Raw genomic sequence first — 7760 nt, 5'->3', positions numbered from 1 at the left:
ATGGTAAACTTGTATGCTCAATATAAAGCAAAAATTGAGAGGACTGTAATGAGAAACATATACAGTTGACCCTTGAACAGGTTTCAACTACATACGGATTTTTTTCAGTAAGTGAAGTCACTTTTTATAAATATTCTATGTGTGTTTGAAAAAAAATGTGTATTCTGCAGTTTCTTTTATGATTTTGTTAACATTTTCTTTTCTTTAGCTTACTTGATTGTAAGAATACACTATGTAATACATATAACACACGAAATATGTGTTAATCGACTATGTTATCTGTAAGACTATAGTTCAGCAGCAAGCTATTAATTTTGGGGGGGAGTCAAAGTTATATATGGATTTTCAACTGTGTAGGGTGTTGACACCCTTAACTCCCACATTGTTCAAAGGTCAACTGTATTCCTACTGAGATTTTAATATATTTCCTTAGTACTTGATAAAGTGGGGAAAAGAGCAGTGACCAAATACAAGATTTGAGCAGTATAGTTTGAATAAGTTTGAGTTGATAGATGTGAAGATCACTGTATCTCGAAACTGCAGAATACACATTTTTTTTCAAACACACATAGAATATTTATAAAAAGTGACTTCAAACTTTGACATCAGGCAAGCCTTAATAATTATTAAATAATTGGCATCATCCAGACCAGATCTGTGACCACAATTCAATTAAGCTAGATGCTGACAAAAATATAACTATGAATAAGCATGGAAATATTTCAAAATGAACTTTGGATCAAAGAAGAAATTCTAATGGAAACCAGAAAATATTTTTAACTAGAGGAATACTATGGGTCAAGATTCAGGGTTGGGGAAAACAGCTAACGTATGTATAAATGCCTATATTAGAAAACCTGAAAGTTAACTAAATGTTGAAGTTAGAAAATTTGAAAAAGGTGCAATATAGACTCAAAATAGAAAAGAGTAATAGTAATAATTTCATGTTAGTCAATGGAGAGGATTAATAATGACAAATTTTGGCTCATTTGTAAAAGCTAGTGATATTGATAAACATGTGAGATTGATTTGCATAGAAGAGAGCAGTACAAATAAACAGTATTAGGAATGCAAAAGCAGATGTTTTAGAACTAAAAAGACTATATTATGAGCTAATTTATGCTAAAACATTTGAAAGCTTAGAGTAAATAAGTTACTAAAGAAATATAACTTAACAAAACTAAATTCAAAAAAATAGAAAGGCTAAATCATCCTATAATTTTTATTTTATTTATGTTTTTTAAAGTTTGAGAGAGAGAAAACATGTGCGCACACACACACACACACACACACACACACACACACACACACACAAGTAGTGGAGGGGCAGAGGGAGAGAGAATCCCAACCATGCCTCTCGCTGTCAGCACAGAGCCTGACAAGGGGCTTGAATCCACAAACTGTGAGGTCATGACCCCAGCCGAAATCAAGTGTTCAATCCTAATCCAGGTTCCCCAATTCTGTATTTTTTTAAATAAAATAAGCCAGTAGCCAAATATTTCTCCGTAAAGGAAGGTCTAGGCTTAGATGGGTTTATGGGCAAGTTTTACCAAACATTCAAGAAAAAGATAATTTCAAACTTGCATAAATCCTTCTAGGGAATAGAGATGCATATTATAAAGCTATAGTCTCAATGCAAAAAGTGTTGAGAACAATATTAAAATGGAAACTATTATAGGCCAAACTTGGGAATATACTCGAAAAAATCATAAAACATGAGCAAGCTAAATCATCAGTGTATTAAAAAGACAATACACGGGTGCCTGGGTGGCTCAGTTAGTTAACTGTCAGACTGTAGAATTTGGCTTGGGTCATGATCTCCTGGTTTGTGAGTACGAGGAGTCTGTTGCCACATCAGGCTATGCTCTGGCAGTGTGGAGCCTGCTTGGGATTCTCTCACTCTCTCTCTCTCTGCCCCTCCCCAGCTCGCTCTGTCTCTCAAAATAAAACAAAACAAAACCTAAATAAAATAAAGACAATATATTGTGAACAAATTGGATTCATGCTGGAATTGCAGGGTCGATTTAACATTAGAAAATTCATCATATTAACAAATTAATGGTGAAAGATCGTATCACATGCAGAGAAAGTGTGTTAAAATGTTTAATGTCATGTAAAAAAACTTTAAGAAATTGAAATAGAAGGGAGCTTTCTTAATATGATAATTTACAAGGCGCCTGGGTGGCTCAGTTGGGTGAGCGGCCGACTTTGGCTCAGGTCGTGATCTTGCAGTTCGTGGGTTTGAACCCTGCGTTGAGCTCTGTGCTGACAGTCCGGAGCCTGGAGCCTGCTTCAGATTCTGTGTACTCCCTCCCCCCCGCCCCTCCCCCACTTATGCTCTGTCTCTCAAAAATAAACATTTAAAAATATTTTTTAAAATATGATAATTTACCAAGACCCTACAACAGACATGACTGTTAATGGTAAAACATGGAAGTATTTTTTTCTTGTTAAGATCAGGATCCATTATTCTATGCAATATTGTTTTTCCTAGTTGATGTTTCATATCCTGCTTTTTTTTCATATAGTATGATATCATGAGCATATTCCACACTCATTTACAGAGTCTTTGCAAACACAATTGTTAATATCTGTATGACCGTCAATGCTAACCCAATAGTTGGATATTTAGAGTTCTGATTTTTCTGTGTCATGAAAAATGATGCAGTGAACATTTTTATGTGTACATAAAATTTCTTTATTTTTTTCTGATGTATTTCCAGAAGAGGAATTAGTGAAGTGAAAGGTAGGTACTCTGTCAAGTACTGGATACATACTATATTTTAAGCCAGCCTTTTCAAATGAAGCATCCATGGGTCTTTGGAGGGTGCATTGCAGCTCATTGCTCAACTAGCTCAGAGCATTTTCAGCTCCTGATTGCTGTAAAGAAACAAAACACACCAGGAACTTAGGGTTTAGTGGTGTCCCCTGTGAGCCTAAAAAAATGAACAAAGTGCCCTTTTATTTCTTTCCCTTTCTGTACATAGTGGGGAGGGGGGCTAGCTATGGAATTAGGCTGTTTGTAGAGCCCTTTGACAACCAGTTTGGCAGTGCTTGAAAACCTGTGGGAAGTGGAGGAGGGAGCTTGTGAATGGGGGTGGGAGATGGATACAGGACAGTGACCTGCCAGCTGAGGAGTGGAGTGGGGCCCAGGCCCTCTGTGCCTCACCCAGGGTTCTGAACTGCTTTAAAGCCATCAGTTTGGGTTTGGTCCAGAGGAAGAAGAGCTATGGCCCTCAAACCTCATCCCTGCACTGTAATTCTCGTAACTCAGAATTGGTGCAGAAATGCAAGAAGAGAAGCTTTCTTTGAAATCTTAGCTTTCAACTGGATTTGACTTGAATTCTGACCTTCTAGGGATGCCTGGGTACAGAAATTCCCAAATGTGTTGTCAAAGGCCGTGTGGTGCTGGACAGTTTTGTGGTCTTTTCCCCTATGCCTTCCTGTTTCTTATTGTTTTATGAATAATGCTGTCAGAGCCTATTAATTATGTCTTTTATCTCTCAGCAAGGCTTAAAGAAAATCACTACTTCTCCATATAAGTTAAATGCTATAGTATCTACTAATGGAAATCAACTCTGCTTTCTCCGGGCTATTTTAATTTGTAATTTTAATTTATAATTTAACTTGTAAATAAAGATACAGTTTGGGATACTAGGGAGGAGTTGCCCATAATCCTTATTAATTCCTTTCTGACAACAGAGTTTATGCATTATATTTTGATTTTTGGCTATAGCGTTCTTCACTGTTGTTAGCAATTTGGAGAATACATGAGCTCCTCAAACAGTTTTCACATAATGGCTGGCTAGAAAATTTGGCCTTGGTGTTTCTGAACTTGGTCCAAGTAGTTCACTCAAATATCATTGCAAAGAAACCTCCCACCATTTGATAGAGAACTGACACTTTACTCTGATCCTTTCCAATCTGTGTACTTCAAAGGCTCCCGGCTGCAGGGACAAGGTATGCATTTTTTTTTTTTTGAAGTAACATTTCATTTAGGCCTTGCCTCCTGCCGCCTGCCCTTCTTTGGCCCCTAGTGGAGTTGGATTGAGGGGTGGGAATGAGAAGAATAAATCTTACCTATCACGAGTAACACAGCCCTAGGCTCTTTCCATAGGAAGCTGAGTGTCAGGGATGGAACACTGCTGGACAGAGGATATGGACTGGACAGTGGATTTGGTGTCAGAGGACATAGGTTTGCAACCTGTTGTTTCCTATTAACTTCTTTGAACTCATACTTCATGGTCCATGATTCATAGGGCTATTCTAAGTGTCAGGTTTTTTTTTTTAATGTTTATTTTTGAGAGAGAGAGAGAGAAAGAGAGCACAAGTTGGGGAGAGGGACAGAGAGAGGGAGACACAAGAATCTGAAGCAGGCTCCAGGCTCTGAACTGTCAGCACAGAGCCGGATGCATGGCTTGAACTCACGAACTGGGAGATCGTGCCCTGAACTGAAGTCAGACGCTTAACTGACTGAGCAACCCAGGAGCCCCAGTGTCAGTTTTTTAAGAAAAGAAGATACAAATGAAAATGGTGTATAAACCATAAAGGGATTTGCAAATAATATCCTGTTAAGAAAGAATGGGAGGAATGGGAGTAGGAACGTCGGTTTTGATGGAAGAGGGGTGTCAAAGGAGAACGGGCTGTAGTAGCAGCGGTTGCAGTAGGTAAAGAGGTAGAGGAGGCAGTCAGCATGTAGCAGACCAATCCCTCTACTTAAGGAAAACGAAGCGCAACAACAGGGAACGAGCTAGAGAGTGTTACGGTAAGCGAAATAAGCTAAGCGAGTAAGTCAAAGAGAAGACAAATACCATATGATTTCACACATATGTGGAATTTAAGAAACAAATGATCAGAGAATAAAAGAGGCAAAAAAACAGACTCTTAACTGTAGAGACTCTTAACTACAGAGAACAAACAGATGGTTACCAGAGGGGAGGGGGTTGGGGGATGGATGAAATAGGTGATGGGGATGACGAGTACACTTATCTTTTTTAATAAATATATTTATTTTGGGGAGACCACAAGCAGGGGAGGGGCAAAGAGAGGGAGACAGAGGATCTGAAGCAGGCTCTGCACTGACAGGCTAACAGCAGCGAGCCCAACCAATGTGGGGCTCAAACTCACAAACCGCAAGATCATGACCTGAGCTGAAGTTGGATGCTTAACAGACAGCCACCCAGGAGCGCCAAGAGTATACTTATCTTGATGAGCCCTGAGTAATATATGAAATTGTTCAATCACTATATTGTACACCCATAACAAATTTAACATTGTATGTTAACTGTACTGGAGTTAAAAAAAATTATATATGTATGTATAAGTGTGTGTGTAGGTGTGTGTGTGTGTATGTATGTATGTATGTATGTATAGTGTTCCCTCCACCCTGCAAAGTTCTCTCTCAAAGATTTTCTGTCTTTTGATTCCTTTAGCACAATGTTAGAACTCTGGTTTCCATGTATAAACTTGAATAATTTATCTTTTATTAAGCCATTCAAATGACTTGAATAGATTTGTAGTGTTTCATAAAACTCATGTTAAAGCACTGATATGGGTTTGCCACACATTTAAAAAATGCTGAGGTTTGGGGTGGGGCACCTGGGTAGCTCAGTCAGTTAAGCCTTAGGACTCTTGATTTCCGCTCAGGTCATGATCTCACAGTTCATGAGTTTGAGCCCTGCATAGGGTTCTGTGCTGACAGTGAGGAGCCTGCTTGGGATAGTCTCTCTCCCTCTCTCTCAAAATAAATAAACTAAAGAAAAAAAGAAGAATGATTAAAACAAGACAACCAAAAAAAACCACTAAGGGAATTCAAAGCTAAAGAGAAAGTTTCAGGTTTTGCTGTGCTTCATACACCTTCAAAGGGTGTGAAGGGATCCTTTGCAACCAGAACAAAGGACTTAAATGCAGTGTTACCTCTAAGGAAATCCCAAGAAAATACAGAATTCTATTGTGAAACTCAGGACCAGTTAAAAACAACTTGCCCAAGGTCTCCCCTGAGTCATTGTTAGAGATGAAACTAGACTAGAGAGCTCATAACTGCCAGGTGGATTGTCTTTACACTTTGCTTTGCTGACAACTTTCACCCGTCAAGACCCTTTGGCTGCAAGTGATAGCTCAACTCCATGTGGCTTAAACAAAACTAAACAAAAAAGGGAATGTACTGGCTCATTTAACTAAAAAGTGGGGGGATGGATCCAATAGGACTTAGTTTCTTTCCATTCTTCTGGGTTGGATTACGCAGATTGTACCTTTGTAGGGATAAGATGGCTGCCAGGAACTTTAGGTTTTGAGGGCTCACAACTTTAAGTCTAACAGAAAAGTTTCTTTTCGGGGCGCCTGGGTGGCGCAGTCGGTTAAGCGTCCGACTTCAGCCAGGTCACGATCTCGCGGTCTGTGAGTTCGAGCCCCGCGTCAGGCTCTGGGCTGATGGCTCAGAGCCTGGAGCCTGTTTCCGATTCTGTGTTGCCCTCTCTCTCTGCCCCTCCCCCGTTCATGCTCTCTCTCTCTCTCTCTCTCTCTCTGTCCCAAAAATAAATAAAAAAAAAAAAAAAGAAAAAGAAAAGTTTCTTTTCTCCAACAGGTCAAACAGAAATCTATGCCTGACTCTCGGTGGTCCGAAAAGATGTGCACCTCCTGTACTGTGGCCTGGAGGGTGCAGGTCTCTGATTTGACAGGCCTAAACCACATGCCCACCTGGGTCAGGGGATAAGCTGACATGAGCTAAGTCTATGGACATAAAGGAGTTTCCTAGAGGAAAGCCAGAGGAAGGAGGGTTGGGTATGACAACCAGCAGATGCCTGCCACTCTGGAGCTTTTCCTGAGGGGACTTTAGTTCAGTTAAGTACTTGTTTGTATGAAGGATTTCTTTTTAATTTGGAGGGTGCTAAAAGTAATCCCCCTCCCCCCTTTTTTAAATTTAAAGTCTAGTCAGTTAACGTATAGTGCAATATTGGTTTCAGGAGTAGAATTCACTGATTCCTCACTTATAACACCCAGTGCTCATCACAACACCTGCCTTCCTTACTTGGTACCCATCTAGCCCATCCCCTACCCACCTCCCTCCATCAACCCTCAGTTTGTTCCCTATGGTTGAATCTCTTGTGGTTTGTTTCATCTCTTCTCTCCCCTCCTCCCTTCCCATGTGTTCATCTGTTTTGTTTCTTAAATTCCACATATGAGTGAAATCATATTGTATTTGTCTTTCTACAATTGACTTATTTAGCTTAGCCTAATACATTCTAGCTCCATCCAGGTCATTGCATGGCAAGATTCCATTCTTTTTTTTTTTTTTTAACATTTATTTATTTTTGAGAGAGAGCATGAGCAGGGGAGGGGCATAGAGAGGGAGACACAGAATCCAAAGCAGGCTGTAGGCTCTGAGCTATCAGCACAGAACCTGATGTGGGGCTTGAACCCATGAACTGTGAGATCATGACTTGAACTGAAGTTTCACACTTAACTGACTGAGCCACCCAGGTGCCCCAAGATTTCATTTTTTTTGATGGCTGAGTAATATTCCAGTGTATAGTAAAATCTTGGATTATGAGTAACTTGTTCTGCGGGTGTTCCACAAGATGAGCAAACATTTCTTTCTTTAAAAAAAATTTTTTTTAACGTTTATTATTGAAAGACAGAGAGAGGCAGAGCGTGAGCAGGGGAGGGGCAGAGATAGAGGGAGACACAGAATCTGAAACAGGCTCCAGACTCTGAGCTGTCAGCACAGAGCCTGACACTGGGCTCAAACTCACAAACCACGA

This window comes from Prionailurus viverrinus, chromosome C2, assembly GCF_022837055.1.
Source record: "Prionailurus viverrinus isolate Anna chromosome C2, UM_Priviv_1.0, whole genome shotgun sequence".
NCBI classification, from domain to species: Eukaryota; Metazoa; Chordata; class Mammalia; order Carnivora; family Felidae; genus Prionailurus; species Prionailurus viverrinus.
Note: the sequence above shows the minus strand (reverse complement) of the source record.